An 18023-nucleotide genomic window follows, 5' to 3' on the forward strand; every position below is an offset into this window, starting at 1 on the left:
ATATAATAAATCCAAATAAACCCACTCCAAGACATATTCTGATCAGACTGCCAAATACTGAAGAGAAGGAGCAAGTTCTGCAAGCAGCAAGAGAAAAGCAATTCACCACATACAAAGTAAACAACATAAGACTAAGTAGCGACTACTCATCGGCCACCATGGAGGCGAGAAGGCAGTGGCATGACATATTTAAAATTCTGAGAGAGAAAAATTTCCAACCAAGAATAACTTTATCCAGAAAAACTCTCCTTCAAATTTGAGAGAGAGCTTAAATTTTTCACAAACAGACGCTGAGAGATTTTGCTAATAAAAGACCTGTCCTACTTCAGATACTAAAGCGAGCCCTACCGACAGAGAAACAAAGAAAGGAGAGAGAGGTAGAGAGAAATTTAACAGACATATATAGAACATTACATCCCAGGTCACCAGGACACACATCTTCTCTAGTGATCACAGATCTCTCTCCAGAATGGACCGTATGCTGGGACATAAAACAAGCTTCAATAAATTAAAAAAAAAAAAATTGAATTTATTCAAAGCACATTCTCTGACCACAATGGAATGCAAATAGAAGTCAATAACTATCAGAGACTTGGAGAATTCACAAACTCCTGGAGGGTAAAAATGAGAGGGAGATGAAAACATTCCCAGATGATCAAAAGCTGAGGGACTTCATCACCAGTAGATCAGTCCTGTAAGAAACGCTAAAGTTAATTGAGCAGGCTGAAAGGAAGGGACACTAAACAATTGACTGAAACTACATGAAGAAATAAAGATTCCCAGTAAAGATCACATGGTAAATATAAATACCAATACTACTGTATTTTTGATTTGTAACTCCACTATTTACTTCCTACAAGATCTAAAATACATAAACTGTAATGATAAATCAGTGGTTTTGGACTCAATGTAAAATATGTAATTTTTGACAATAACTACATAAAGGTAGGGGAATGGAGGAGTATAGGAACATAGTTTATGTGTCCTATTGAAGTTAAGTGGGGGAAGGGTCAATGGGGAGTTAAGAAATGAGTGTAGGGTTTCTGTTTGGGGTGAAGGGAAATTTCTAGTAATGGATGGTGGGAAGGTGATAGCATTGCAACATTCTAAATTTGATTAATCCCATGAATGGAATGCTAGGCAGGGGTTGGAATGGGAAGATTTAGGCTGAATATATGTTTCCACAATTGAAAAAAAAAACCAGTCTAAATAGATGACAATTAAATGCCAAGGATGATCCTGGATGGAATCTGAGGATGGAGGAGAGGAGACTCAAAGGGACACAGATGGGACATAAGAAAAAAAAAGGAAATATGGAATGTAAGCTTTGTATCAATGTTGAATTTCTTGAACTTCTTAGCTGCGCTTAATGGGATTGCATAAAAGAATGTTCTTGTTCATGGGAAATGTATATGTGAATTATATTGTTTGTTCAAGGATGTGTGCAGCTAGCTCTCATATGTTCAGAAGACAGAGCAATAGATGATGGATGATAGGGAGGGAAGGAGGGAACAAAAGAAATTGTGTGACAGGATGTTAAAGTTGGTGGATTGGGGTGCCGGGGGAGGGGAGTCGGAATATGCTGGAGTTGTGTGTATGGGGTTTGTATTGTTTTTTCAACTGTTCCTGTAAGTTTGAATTTATTTCAAAATAAAATAAAAAAAAAAAAATTAAGCCCAGGAATCCTTTTATCCAGGAAGATTTCCCTGACGTTCCTCTTGCTTTCATCTGGGTTCAGGCACATGTCCTCTGGGTTCCCATGGCACACACCACCTCAGGTTATCATAGAATGCACTTTAGTTTTATCTTTCACATTTATTTTATTTAAACAAAGGTAATCTTTTCACATAGGAAAAAAAGGGTATAGAAATGTGTAAAGAGAAAAGCAAAGCATCTTGCTTCCACTCCCAGCAGATCTTTTTGACCAACTGTTAACACTTTCATATATAAACTTTCAGAAGAATTGTTTATGTATATATCATTATAGGTGTATATTTAATATCCTTTTTTATTTACAAATGAGATAATAATAAACATATTGTTCTGCATCTTGCTTTACTCGCTTATAAATATTTCCATCCCCCAAAATATGCATTTACTTGAATATTTGTGGTGGCCAAATAGTATTCCACTGTATCAATATAAGAACTCTGTTCAAAAAAATCTCATATTGGTGAATGGTAGGTTATTTCCAGGTTTTTGATATGATTTTTCTATCTTAGGGTATTTTGAAAGTATATCTCTAGGATAAATTCCTAGTATTTGTTCGAAGGACATTAACAAGTTTTGAAACGTTTCGTCAAATTGCACTCCTCCCAAAAAACGCACCAATTTAAATTTTTACCAACAGTATATGTATCTGCTAATTTTGATATTTTCTTTCCAAAACCAAATAGATCAAACTTTTTAATGTTTGCCTATCTGCTGACATTGTGGTTTTGATTTGCATTTTAAAAATTTTCAGGGAGCGTCTTTTCATGTATTTCAGGTCATTTGTATGCTCTTTTTGAAGAACTACATGTTTATGTTTGTTGCCTTTTTAAATTTCTTTGTTTGTTATCTCTTTTGATTTGGAAAAGTCCTTTGAAAATTAAGGAAAACAGTCTTTTATTTGTCACGCCTGTTCTGACTATTTTTACCAATGTGTTACTTGTTCTTGACTTTGGCCATGGATTTTTTCTTACCTTTTCTTCTCTTTTCTTTTTTTCTTTTCTTTTTTCTTTCTTCTTCTTCTTCTTCTTTTTTTTTTTTTTTTGCTCTTTACATTTTTTAAGTTTTAAGTTCTCAAATGTAATGTACTGCTTTCCTATGGCTTCCGGTGTGCTGTGTGCTGAGTGTCTGTTTTCTTGGTTCTTTTGTCTACCTGTTGAGGGAAAGGACTTCTTTTCAGTCATCTTTACATTCCCAGTGCTTAGGAGAGGGACTAGCACAGAGCCCAAGAGTATTATGGAATGATTAGACAGATTAGTAAGTATGAGTGGACACATGCTTCCATTGGTATATGATTGTCTTGTTGAAGAAAAACAAACTGGGCTGAAAAAGATGTGAAGACGTCTGATCAGTGTCTCTGGGACAAGGGCACATGAGGGACAGCTAACTTGGTTTTAAATCCCACAAGCCTGCGAGGGTACATGATTCTGCCTGCCAGCCACCACCTCCCAACCTGATCATTCTTACCACAGCCACCACATTTATCTCCTTTGACCCATGTTTGGGGAACCAGATTCAATGATCTCAGCTATGCAACCAGGCATCAGGGTGACGGAGCAAGGAACAGGACTCGGGTCATGTTTTTGCCCACTCAACAGGCCAAAATTACCTCTGACAAAAGCAGATGTCCTCCTCCTTTTTCAGTAAGCATTTCTCTCTCGCTTTCTCCATCTCTGGATCTTTATCTATCTACCTCTCTATTCATATACATACACGTATATATATATATATAATGAATTATCATCTCTCTGATATAGCAAAATTATCTAACAATTTCCATTTGGTTAAGAAATCTTTTATTCACGTTCAGAGAGAGAAGCAATTTTCCTTTCAGAAATTTAAAGACAACCTATGAACAACTAGTGAGTCTGATAAAAATGAGCAAACACTTTACAGATCTCCTGGAAATTTACTAGACATTGGTTATTTTCTTATTTTCTCCTACTTAGAAAGGCATATCTTAAAGGCACAAACATGCTACTATTATTTCATTCCTGTCACATAATAACAAAAATAATATGTGCATCACACTTTACAGTGTGCTTTTATAGGCATTTTCTTTTTTACCCTTCTCATCAAAATGGTAAAAGAGGTATTGTTACCATTATCTTCTTCATTTTTATGTGACTCATGCCCCTGGTAAGAGAGTGCTCCTAGACGACTCCAACTATAATGGTTTTTCTGATACATCACTACTATGGTAAAAACAATATGCCTTCTTTTTAGAGTACTTTTAACTCTCCTCCCTAGCTTTTGACAGACAGAAAATCCAGACCTCGGATTCAAAAAGGAAAATGACCCCTCAAGTAAAAGGATTATTTTAAGGGTCATAGAGAAGTTACAGTGTATAAGATATTTTATCACAAAATACTTCTGTTCAGAGTCCTGAGGAGATTCTGTCTCAGCCCCTTACAAGCTGAGAGGGCTAAGAAGACCAGACAGCCTTAATCAAGGATTCTTAACTTAATTGAGGTTGGATTTCAATTCCAGTCTTGGGAGATGCTATATCTCCCTAACCATCTCCCTTGTCAATGCATAAATCTCACCCCAACCTGCTCTTTGAGAAGCATGAAAAGAAGAAAAGTCCCTCACTGTTTTAGAACTACAGGTCTGATCCATACTCTATGGTTAAAAGAAAGCTAAGTTCACTCCTAAAATATTCCCTCATGTTCTCTATGCGTCATGAAATGAAAAGAAGACAGACACCTCATTTAGGGAGGTCTGTGTCCAAAGCTGAGGAGGATAGACTGGCTTAAGTGGAGGTCCTTCCCTTTCCCTCCATATGGTCATAACTTCTGAAGCTCATACTTCATAAGGATTTTTTTTTTTGGTTTTTTTTTTTAGGTTCTAATTCTTGACTTTAATGCCATCTGAGAGGACTGAAGCTCCATGCCCCAAAGTGCTCCCCAGAGACAGGTACATGAATGAACAAGGAAGTGTGGACACGAACCCAACACCATACAGAAGGAAGACAAAAGACCCAGCTTCCCTCCCGCACTCTAGAGGTGATTGCCTGGTCACCTGTTCCTACACCCACCTCCCTCAATCCCCTGCCAACCCACCCTTCCCCACTTTACACATATATACAGACATTTTTTTTTTTTTCCAGAATTCCAAAAAGTGCCTCCCCACCCTGGTTCCCAGTGCTCCAGCTTCTAATGAGTAAAGCCTCTTTGTTTAAGCACCATGGGGCAGGCACCACCTTCATGCAAGACCCCCAGCAAAATGGGGCCCAAGAAAGTCTGGTAATCATTTATGTCAGAATCAAATATGGACAGAAGGTATGCAGCAGGGAAGACATGCTATGAACATCCTTCCTCAAGCTTGGAGCTGTTAAAAACAACAGCACTGCGACCCCTGCCTGATTTGGGCGAGAACGGAGTCGTCCTTCCCCAGCCACTTCACTGGGAACCACATGAGAAGTTGAGGACGTCTTTGCAGATGGGAAGCATCATGGATGCCCCAACTTGGGGACTCTCCTTGTATGAAGAGACCCCTGGCTCATCTGACCTCTTGCCTGGCTATGTTAAGGCTGAGACAGGAGTGACAGAGTTAAAAGTGGGATTGGGAGATGATTAGATGCTGCAAGTATGAGAGAAAGGTCCAAACCTCAACCATGAAGAAAAGCTGATTCATGGAACTGGCAAAAATTGGGCACAAGTTTACTAGAAGAGAAGACACTAAATCGGCGGATTCAGATTCAGCCATCAGAAGGTAATAAGGAAACAAGGTCCAGAAGTCACAACGCAGCAACAGTCCAGCTAAATTCTCAAGGGCAGCAGGAGGGTCTCTGTTAGAGACCTGTGCCTTGCCTCATGGGCATGAGTCTTTGTTTTGAAGACAGGGTGCAACCATCAATTTCAGAACAGAACACCTTGCTGTACTACATCCTCCACTGCAATCCATCCCACCTTCAACAGCGGCAGCAGGAGCAGTGATTATGCCAACATTGACTGGCGAGGTCCAGAAGAACAAGTTTGGTCACAGCTGTGGGGAGAACCACTGGGGAGATCCCAGGCATGTGAGTCTTGTGCTCTGTGCCCATGCTCTTATCCCTTGGAATTACTCCTAATGGCAGCTTTAGCTCTTTAATTATATTTCATTTTTTCTAGTGAAGATGTTGGTTTAACTTTTCTTTTTTTATTTTTAGTTGCATTTTAAAAATTACAAAAGGAATGCATGATCCTTGTAAAATATTCAAGTAATATAAAAGTATAAAGTAAAAAGTGAGAGTCCCTTTCTTGCATTCTACTCTACCCCCCAGCATTAGCCACTGTTAAAAATTAGGTCTGTGTATGTTTTGAAATTTGATATGTACATATGTATACATAGTTTTTTATATTGTACCACAGTTTGATTTCTTTCACTCATTCACACATTACGGACACCAGTCCATTTCAATATATGTATCTACATCATTCTTTCAAATGGCTACCTAGTAATCATAGTAAGAATATGCAAATTTGTTAACCATTCCCCTATAATAATGTTGTCTTCAACATCCTTGTACAGGGCTTCTTGCCCACTTGTGCAAGTGTTTCTGTAGGATAAATTCCTAGAAGGGAATTGCTGAGTCAGAAGGTGTGCACTTTAAAAATTTCAATAGGTCCTGCCAAATTGCCCTCTTTGTTGCAGCTTGTACAGTAGGACCTCATTTACACAAACTCATCACATGGGAATTCAGGTATATGCAATTGGCAATTGAAAAAAATAAAGGCAGAGAGAGAAAGAATTAAAATTTTAAAAAATTATTTCTATGATTAATTTTGTTTACTTATTGTTGATAAAGTTTTTAACTGCCTTACTTATAAAAAATGTATGATAGGAATGTTTGTATAAGAAATACTCATTAAATAATGGGGTTCACTCTTATGTACGATTTTCATCTTACGTGAAGGGTTTCAGAACGTATTGGTCGCGTAAAGCGAGGTCCTACTCTACTTCATCAACAGTGTTTGTGTGACCCTCTCCCCTCCCATGCATCATCACTGGATGCTATTGTCTGTTTCACAAACCAGAGCTGATCTGATTTACACTCTGGGCTTTGATGGTTATGGGCTGTTCCGAGCCTGACACTAGTCTCTGGGTGTGAACTATTCCCTGGCAGCTAGAAACGCCTGGTGTGAGCTTCTTGGATACTTCTCCTCTTACCTCTCCTCTTGCGTTCTCTGTGGCTTATAAAAGCTTTGATACTAACAATTCCACACATTTTACAGTTTACATAGTGTTGTTTTCACATTGTCTCCTTTGAGCCTCACAAAGTTTTTATTAGATATATAGGCAGGAATTATTATCTTGGAGGCTCAGGACAGTTAATGACTTTCTTAGCTTCCTATGGCTAATACAAGAAAGAACTAGGGCTTGAACATGAGGCTCCTAAGTTCAAATTCCGTGTTCCATCCACCATTTTCCCTGCTGCCTCTCCAGAACAGATAACCATTGCAGAGTTTAAGGTTCTGATCAATAGCTTTCTATCCTTTTGGAATGTGCTCTCTCTCCAGAGAAACTAAAGCTTGTTTGTTTGTCTCTTGTACTTCTGTGATTTATGACTTAGAGTTATCAATTTTGCTTATGAAAACATTTTTAAAATTTGAATATTCTAATATGCAGTCCAGGGTGACCCAGGGTGACAACTCTAGAAGGTAACTGGCAGGGTGCTAGGAGACCTCATGGTGGCTTCGTCTAGCAAGGGTCAGTTGCCAAAATTGCAAACAGACTCATCTGATTCCAAAGCCTAAGTCCTTTACATCTGCTTTCTGCCACTTCCTTATGTAGACCAACTTTCTCAGGGCAGGAGATCAATGTGTCCTTTCCTCATAGGCAAATTATATGGAAAGCTAAATTCTCAGAAGGTTGCGCGCTAAGCATGCAATCAGACCAATGAGAGCTTGAGGTCCTCAGAAGCTAATTTTAGCTCAAATAGCTGAAGGCATGCTTATCCACTAAGGGTCAGTCACACATTCAAAAGACTCAAAAGAGTGTAACATAACCAAGTGAAGCAGGTCAGGGAGAGGGCAATGATAGGGAATAGTGGAGACTGTGGCAAACTGGAGAGCACTTGCCCTTCTAAAAGGGGTGCAGCCGCTACTTTAGTTGACATACATAGCCAATTTCTTAACATTATTATTACTGCTGTTATCATTATTGTTATTCTTATAATCAATGACTGATCACTGCCACTGAGTGAAGCCCATTGTTGTTGTCAGGCAGAACGCCAGGATGGGTAATCTAGGTCTTCCCAAATTTTCAAGAAAAGTTATAAATCTGGATTTTTCTATAAGATGTTAGTTGACAACTAATTCAATTTAAAACAATACTATGACTCAATACTCTGTGAGCCAAGCAAAACTTGTCTGTGGGCCTGGCTTGGCCTACCCTGCCAGTGTGTGACTTTCACTACAGGAAAACTTTTACCAAGAAAACCACAATGCTCCAAAACATTTAGAAATATTTAAGTACTCTCCATATTTTCCTTTTTTTAATCCTTCAGGGCCAATCTCTATTTACAGCTATTCTCCGGATAGATTAGGATATATGTGATTCTGTTTCCTCATACTAAATTATACTTGCATTTCAGCTATGTCTCCTTTGCAGGATATCCTGCTCAACATTTGATTGGATTGATACATTAATAGTCAATTTCTTAACATTATTATTACTACTATCATTTTTGGAGTTGTTATTCTTATAATAGATGGCTAATCACTGTCAATATGTGTGAATTTTACTAGCCAAGAAGACAACCCAATTTCCAAATCCTTGGGGCCTTTCACTGCTGCTACATTGTAGGGACAACTACTATGTCTTGTTAGTTTCAGAAATTAAGAAAAATTTATTTAACTACATAAATTTAACTTCATTGGCTTAAAGATAGTTTCTCAGTGGGTAATTTATTCCTCTCAGAGGATTTGGGGGAAGAAGCAAACAGTTTATAGGACAGGAAGAAGGAAATACGGAAGCTTTTCTAGAAGCCAAAATGGCAAGAAGAGAAGGACTGGATTTTCATTCACGATGAAGACTGGATCTTCCTGACAGATCTCAGTGTTTCCGGAACTGGCCCTCCTCCCTTCCAAATCGAGAGACAGCTACTCTACCTCACGGCCCACAGCAGGCTTCAGGACCTGTTAGTTAAACTCTCATTGGAAAGAGGAGGAGGAGGGAAAGTTCCCGTAGAAAGCAAAGTGCTGCCCTAAATTAGGCTCATAATGCCAATCTGCATATGACAATGTAATTTATCCAGTGCATTTCCAGAAGAAATGGTTTTGTGGATTTAATAGGATTTGGGCATGGGAACTTCATCAATATCTTAAAATAATCACCAATATCTTAAAATAATCATATCGGTGATCAACTAAAAAAATTTACCTTCTGTTAACAAGTGTTCATAATTGTTCATAAAAGAACAATTAACAAGACTCTAAGTTTACTAATTAGACCTCCCTGCTAGATACTGCTTTCACATGACACATGGTGAATTATGAAATAAACTATATTCATCCAGAATCTAATCAACTATAAATCTAAAATAACCATATCTTGTCTCTCACCCCCATAGTCAGTCTTGTACAATAACAATGATGTCAACCCAAACAAGCCTGACATCTTATAAGATTCTAAAGTGTTTCTGATTCACCACAGATTTATTTATGCTCTGTAAAATGTGTGTCCATTGTTTTTATTGTAAGCCAATTCTTCAAAAACTGGTCTCTGAAACAAGATTTCACAATTCAGCCTTAGTGAGAAAATTCTATATATTTGCTTCCAGACTCTCAAGGATTTCATCGGATGTCTACTCCTTAGATCTGCATGGTGGAGAGCACAGGCTTTGTGTAAACAGACATAGGTTTGAATTTTTTCCACGTAAGTCTATACTCCTGGGCAAGTTCATTAACTCTCTAACCTCAGTTTCCTCAACTGAAAAACAATAATAACAATATCTACTTCATGGGTTACTGGTATGGGGAGTAAATGAAATAATATGTAATAAAGATTCACCATACAGTAATCCTTTAATAAATGATGGCTTCTGAAGTCTTTTGCAACACTTAATCACCTGTTTAGAGGACAAATCATTGAAATGACGAGGCATATACAAACTCATATGGCTCTGAAGCAACCCTTTCCTTCACTGCAGAGAACTGCAAACACCCATGAAACATGGAGAGACCAATCTAAGACCACTTACAGGAAAGGGCTAAAGACCAGCTGAAAATATCAGTGCTATAGAAATTGCGAGAAGTTGCGAGGGCAAGTGGCGGGGCATTCTTTCTCCTCCATTCTCACCTGGTCCCAAGACCAAGGGGCAGGAGCTGCGACAGAGAGCGAGCAAGGTTGCAACCTTCCTGCCCAGCATGCTTTACCATCTGCAAGCTGCATCACAGCCGGGGCCAGGACGGTGGATACGATTATCTCCCTGCCCTTTGAAGCTTCAGCCAGGAATATTTGTTATCACTATCACATATGATTAGAACAGCAATGTCCTCCTGCAGGAGACAGACCCCTTTGTAAGCCACCCTCCCTTTGCCACTGCCGGGGAGCAGGAAGCGGGGAGAGGGGCCGGCCCCCTCCTCTTGGTCCGATTTCACACGATGGCTTCTCGGCATTAATAAATTGGTTACATTTGCCCCACATTTGGCAGGCGAGGTTTCTAATAACATTCTGATCCCTTCAGAGAACATGAATCACTGGCATGTGGGGGCTCTGGTTTCCTCCTCCCCCACTCTCTGCCTGCTAAAGGTCCTGCACATTAGCAGGGGTCAGGCGCTCGCCTGGGCCGGGGCAGAGTCTAGGACAAGGGCCATGGCTTCGAGGCACTGTCACAGAGCTCAAAGGTTTTCTCTCTGAGGGGGAACAGATAACTTTAAGCCCAGGCAATATGAAGCTTTCTTCAGCTGTCAATCCTACCTGGTTTGCATATAGATTGAGAAAATGTGTGAGATTTTACCACAAGAATCGGTGAAGAGAATTCAAGGCGGGGGGAGGGGGGTGATGGTGGGTAGAGAGGGGATGGGAGAGAAAAAAATGTGTGATGCAGATGTGTGCTACCCCAACACCGAAGCCGGCTTCCTTTGTGAGGCCAGGAATCTCTGGAGATACATAGCCCGAATGCAGACAGTGTATGATGCATCTACATTTTCTCTCAGGCAGCCTTTCTTCTCACCATGGAAGTAGGTGCCTGAAAGTTCTAATGAGCAAGGGGAGAACAGGCCCCAAACCAGGGGCCAGTCACAACTTCATCCCTGGAGGGCCAACTGGAGGGAGAGAAGGGTAAAGAAATAATCTAAAGAGAATGCTAGCAAGCCTGGAGCACAGACAAGGAATTAAAAAAAAAGGACAAGGGACAAAGAGGAAAAATGGAAAAAGAAGAGAAATGGGAAGAGAGCGAGAAGAAGGAAATAAAATGGGCTCCAACTGATACTTTATGCTAGCCTCTACTGGGGAGAAAGGAGTGTTTTCTACAGAGCAAGTAAATATTTAATCCAGCCCTTGCCCTCCATGAATTTATAGACTGGTTAGAAAAATCAGGCTTAGCCACTCAACTCAATCCTTGGACAGTGTAATTACAGAAACCCAGCACCATGAGGGATAAAGAAGGGGTGAGGTTATTGTAGGAAGGTTTTGTGAAGAAGGTGGGTCTTAAGATTCTTCTAGAATGATGGGTAGAATTAAAGAAGCAGAGGCATGGACAGGCCTTTCCTGAATGGAGTTGCCAGTACAGTGAGGAGTGAAGAAACAGGAAATAAGTGACAGAAGGCAAACAGAAGGAAAGAAAGAATGGAGAATGAAGGGGAACCCAGATTGTCATTCACAACTGCCCTAGTTACCTCACAAGATACCTTAGATATGAGATACCTTGGAACTTTTCATGCAGAGAAATTAGAATTAGAATTAGAAGTTTCCTGTAGGATTCTGCCAGCTTGGGCAATCCACTAATGCAGCAGCGCAGCTCCAGGCCCAGAAGGAAGGAAGGAAAGAGGGCTGGTACGCACTGAGCATCAATCAGAAGCAAGGGTTGCTTTCCTGCTGAATCCAGGCCAGCCCCACTGCAGACCTTCCTGGTGGGCAGATCTGTAGCCAACGGCACATCTTCTGAGCCTTCCTTGGGAGATTCCCAAGCTGGTTGCTGCCCCGTGTCTTCTCTCTCTGCCATACCCTTCTCTTTGTGTTTTCCAGGATTCCCAGGAAGGGCTTTTTTCTTCTCTGTTTTTCCCTACTTCCTAATTTTGAAACTGTTCAAATCTTCTCAAGAGTTGAAACAATACCATATTGAACTTTGTGGTACCCTCAAACTGTATCACCAATTGTTAACATCTCACTCTGTATGCAGTGGTGTGTTCACAAACTCGGTCTCTGGAGTGGGGAGGAGGTTGATTTGTAGCATTTGCCAACGTCTATGGTTTAAGTACTCCCACCATGGCTGATTTCAAGCTCCCAATGGTTTAACAATGGTTTACCAAGATTGCTTGCAAAATTACTGAAAATGTAGCTATCCGTTCTCATGAGTTGCTGAGAGCCAGTTCCTGCACACCATACTTTTTCCTTTAAATAACATGCAGACATCATGGCACTGAACCAAACACTTCAGCATGAATCTCCTAAGAATAAGGGCATTCTCTAACATAATCACAGCACTGTTACCATACAAGATAAAATTAACAATAGATTTCATAATATTATCTAATACATATTTCACATTAAAATTGTTCCATGTTCCCCTCCCCCCCCACAAGCCCCGAGGATCTGGGGGAAGGTGCAGAAGTGTTGGACTTCCCCACCTGGACTGATGCTGATGTTGTCACAAACATTGGGACTGGTGGTTTGATGTGCTGAGCCCTCAATCATGGGACTTGCCCTTATGAAGCTCGTTACTGCAAAGGAGAGGATAAATTTGCATATAATTGTGCCTAAAAGTCTCCCCTTGAGTACCTCTTTGTTGCTCAGATGTGGCCCTCTCTCTCTCTAACTGAGCCACCTCGACAGGTGAGCTCACTGCCCTCCCCTCTACGTGGGACCCAACTCCCAGGGGTGTAAATCTCCCTGGCAACGCAGAATGTGACTCCCGGGGATGAATCTGGACCCGGCATCATGGGACTGAGAGTATCTTCTTGACCAAAAGGGGGATGCAAAATGAGACGAAATAGTTTCAGTGGCTGGGAGATTTCAAATGGAGTTGAGAGGTCACTCTGGTGGACATTCTTATGCACTATACAGATAACACCTCTTAGGTTTTAATGTATTGGAATAGCTAGGAGTAAATACCTGAAACTACCAAACTCCAACCCAGCAGTCTGGACTCCTGAAGATGATTATATATAATGTAGATTACAAGGGGTGACAGTGTGATTGTGAAGACCTTGTGGATCATACCCCCTTTATCTAGTGTATGGATAAGTAGAAAAATGGGGATAAAAACTAAAGGACAAATGGGGTGGGGTGGGGGGGATGGTTTGGGTGTTCTTTTTTCACTTTTATTTTTTATTCTTATTCTGGTTCTTTCTGATGTAAGGAAAATGTTCAGAGATAGATTGTGGTGATGAACGCATAACTATGTTATCATACTGTGGACAGTTGATTGTATACCATGGATGGTTGTATGGTATGGGAATATATTTCAATAAAACTGAATTTAAAAAAAATTGCTCCATATGTTTGTCCAACTCTCTTTAATAGCATTTTTAAAAATCCAGAATCCAGTCAAACTTGCATATAGCATTTGGTTGTTTCTTTAGTTTCTTTTAACATGTAAGGATTCCCCTGAGTTTTTTTAGTTGTTGGTTGTTATGACACTGACTTTTTGAAGAGTTCGGACCAGTTGTCTGTAGAATGTGCCACATTCTAAATTTGTATTGTTCATTTATCATGGCTAGATTAAACATTTTTTTGGCAAAAATATTCTAAAGTTGTACCCATACCAAGGGTGCCCCATATTTGGAGGCACACACCATGTCATTTTTTTCCAATATTAGTGATGCTAAGTTTGATCATTTAGTTAAAGTAGTAGCCATCAATACTCTCCATTATAAAAGGAGCTGTTCCCCTTTGTAATTAGTAAATAATTTTTGGAATAATATATTGAGGCTGTGGGAGTATCCTGTTATCCAAAATCATTTCACCTAGTAGTTTTAGCATCCATTGATGATCCTGAATCTATTATTACTTAAAGGGCTGCTCAGTGATGACTTGCTAATTCTATTATTTCTTCCACATTTATTAGATGACATTCTTCTTTTTCTTTTTTATTTAAGTCCTTTCTTTTTGGTATCATCATGGACTCATGGATTTTTTTAATTTAGTGGGCTATTACCTATTAGTGTCATTTTCTTTTTGATGTTCAAATGATCCTTATCTTGGCCAGTGGGAACTCCTTCAAGCAGGATCCTGTGTCCTTCTGACATGACCTCATTAATCTTTAAGCATTTCCTTTCTTTCTGACTCAACAGATTCCCCAGACTCACTTGTATTTGCCCTGCCCCAGAGCCAGAAGCAGTCATTTCTTCAAGGAATCTTGATTTGTTTTAGTGGGAAATGATTTTTAGAAATCAAAATCTAGGTGCTAGATGTGTTCATTGTGCAGAGGCATTGTTGCTTTATGGACCTTTCAGTTAACATGGTTAAGGGGGAAAATACACATACATACACATATATCCATATGTATTTATTTCAAACTACCTTCAATTAAAATTCAATATTTTATGTCTTTTTTCTCTTATAGTGAAAATCTTGGCTCCTGATATACATTAGTTTTCTATTGCTACCATTTCAAATTACCACAAATTCAGTGGCTTAAAACAACACAAATTTATTACCTTATGTAAGGTAAGAAGTACAGTGTGGGTCTCACCAAGCCAAAAACAAGGTTTCAGTAGGGCTGCATTCCTTTCTGGAGGTGCAAGGGGAGAATCCGTTTCTTTTCTCACTCAGTTCCTTGTGGTTGTTGGACTAAGGTCTCCATTTTCTTGCTGGCTGTCAGATGAGGACTATCCCCAGCTTCTAGAGTTTTCTCAGATGCCTTGGCTCAAGGTCCCCTTCCTTCATCTTCAAAGCCAGCAAAAGCAGGTTGAGTTCCTCACATTTTGAATCTCTCCTGCCTCTTACTCTGTTGTCACAACTCTCTGAACTTCTTCCCTCTCATTTCACATTTAAAGGACCAAGTGACTACATTGGGCCCACTTGGATAATCCAAATAACCTCCCCGTTTTAAGGTAAACTTAAGTCCATCTGCAAAGGTATTCTTTTTTTAACCAAGTAATATAACTTATACATAGGTTCAGGTGTGGACATCTTTGGCAGGGGCTGAAGGGGGCATTATTCTGTCTACCTCATAATGACATTAGTACATTTATTTATTTTTATTATCTAATAATATACGTAGAATAGTTTCAGATTTACAATGGCATTATAATTAATAACAAATAATCAGCTAAGTAAAATTAAAATTTCACTGAAGTTCTTTATATCCCTATAATATTTCCCACTGAGAAAGGGCACATAGATTGTTATTTTCAGAATTTCTCTTCATGGTTAGGTTCCCAATTTCATATACAGATTAATTTGTTTCTGTTTGATTTCAATTCTAAGGTTTACTTTTCATCTTTTTGCCTTTAATTTCACTTTATGAATAAACGAAAATATTTATTGAACTCTGAAGTCAAAACAACATGAAAAGGTATGTCTAGAAAGTCGCATTCTCATGCCTGTCCCAATTCCTGACTTCTAAGCACTTGTCTGCTGGGGGCCTGCTTCCCTGATGCTGTCATGTCTGTCACATAAGTCAAATCTTTGACTTGTCAATACAAATATGTGTTAGTGCAAATCTAAGATCACTTTCATGAGCTACAGCCATTTTTAGTGTATTAACTACTAAGAACGAGATGAACAGAGCAGCCCCTGCCCACAAGGTGTGGATAGTCTCACTGGAAATTGACTTGAAGTGTCAAGAGCAGCAGAGCAGGGCAGGTGACAGAGCCTCAGCACCTGACGAAAGGGGTAACCTCTACAAGGTGGAGGGACTCCCCGTGATTGGGGCTCCTGACGAAGGCCGTGTGGAGGACGTAAGACTTGATTCAGAGCACTTCGAGAAAAGAAAACGGCATGAGCAAAGGTAACAAAGTGGGGTCGTTCCAGAGTGTTGGTAAACAACCAGCCAACCAAATGGACTGTGGAGGAGCAGAAAGAAAACTGGGGTTGGAACAGGGTGACCTGGGCCCCCAGCTCGCTCACATGGCCCCTTGCACTGTCCATGTGTATGCGGATAAGCAGTTACTCAACTGTTACATTTCTCAGTGTCTTCAACTACAAAAGGGAAATAAGTATCAAAAGAGATAGCATATACAAAACCCTTAAATATTACATCAACATAAGCCATTCTCAGAACAGTTTGATAGAAGCAAAGTTTCTTTATGGAAAAAAAAAATTTAGGGGGTGGAGTTGGAGAATCTGGCTTGAGGCAGCACATGAATGACTTCCGTTGCCAGGGCTAAGAAGTTTGGGTTCTGTCTTATGGGCAATAGGAGCCAATGGGAGGAATTTTCTTTTCACATAAGTAATACATAAATATATATTTGTTGTTTAAAAATCAAAACATGAGTATATAAAGTATACTTTCACTGTGGCTAATAATATTATTGATATATATTTCTACAAATTGTTTTTTTTAATTAAGCCATATGCACTAATGATCTTTCTATACCAGTACTTTTGCTCTTTGACCAATGTATAGTATTTTATAGGGTAATTACTATAATTTATTTGGCTATTTCCTTATTAAATACATAGATAATTTATAATTTACACTACAAATAAGACAGTAATACGTATCATTGTACAGTTACCCTTTCTTCTTTAGAAGGGTATAGCAGTGGTTTTCAAACTCTAGTGCCCATCAGAATCTGGAGGGCTTGCTAGACCACAAATTCCTGATCCCACCCTGAGTTTCTGATTCAGCAGGTCAGAAGTGGGGCTGAAGAGTTTACATTTCTAACAAGCTCTCAGGCGATGCTAATGATGTTGGTGCAGATCACACTTTGAGAACAGTTTTTCTATTGAATGTATTCCTGATATTGGAATTATTGGGTCAAAGCTTATGCAAATTTTTCACTTTTGTGGATCCTGCATATTATCTTCCGTGGAGACTGAGTCAATTTCCATTCCAACATACAGAGTATGAGTATGCCCTTTCTCTCACCCTTGACCGACACTGGCTATTATAATTCTTTTAATATTTTTGCCAATGGTAAAAAATGGAATCTCATTATTATTCTACTTTGTATTACCCTAAGTGCCTTTTCACTGTTTTTATAGTAACTTCTGCTTTTTTTTTTTATCTTATTACAAGAATAATGTTTATTACAAAAATTTAGGAACTACAGATAAGGAAAAAGTAGATAAAATCATACATAATTCCACCACACACAGATTGCCAATATTAACATTTTGGTGTATTTTGTAACCTGATTTTTTTGTTTTTTTTTTTCATTTAATAACATACTCCAAACATTTTTTCCATATCATGTCATTAAATGTTTTTCTCTGATATCAGCCTAAATGGCTGCTTCATATCAATGGAATGTTTCTGGATGAGAGTTGACATTACAAAATGATGTTTTGGGAAGATTGATCTAACAGCAGGATTTCGAGTGGGGGAAAGGCTAGAGGCAAGGAAAAGTTAGGAGGCAATTCAAATACTACAGGACAGTGCGGACATTGGGATTAGATATAAAGGAGTGAACACAGGAATCCTCAGGAAGAAATAATCAACAATCTTGGGGGAGGGGGAGGCTGAACCCAACAGAAGTCTCTGGGGTCTCAAGAACATAAACTTGGGAGATCCCTTGGAAAGAGGGGCTCACCTCTCCTACCTCTGACACTTGAATTCATCTCAGGGGTGAGGGGTTGGGGATACAAGCTAACTTTATAGAAGAAGAAGTTCATTTAGGAAAGCAGCAGATTTCAAATCCCAGAGCCCAGGCTTTATGCCCCTATTTTAATGCAGGGATTAATGATTTGAAAGACCCTATATCAAAATGGAAAGACCACATGCTTGAGCGTTAAAAAGACAGCATTGTGCATCCCTGCTTTCCTACTCCTTATACCTTCAGCAGGACTTTTAATCTCCCTGAGTCTTTCTTGTCCATAGAATGAGATTAATAATATTTATTTCATAGGGTTGTTGCCAGGAGTATAAGAGATAATGTACGTAAAATGCTGGTTCATAGCCAGCAGGTATGTCAGAAATGGAGGTTTCTGTTATCGTTGTAAGACTAGCAATAACATAGAGTAACGATATCCCTATGACTTATCCCACAACTTGACCC

Source organism: Choloepus didactylus, chromosome 2, assembly GCF_015220235.1.
Source record: "Choloepus didactylus isolate mChoDid1 chromosome 2, mChoDid1.pri, whole genome shotgun sequence".
In the NCBI taxonomy this organism is placed as follows: Eukaryota; Metazoa; Chordata; class Mammalia; order Pilosa; family Megalonychidae; genus Choloepus; species Choloepus didactylus.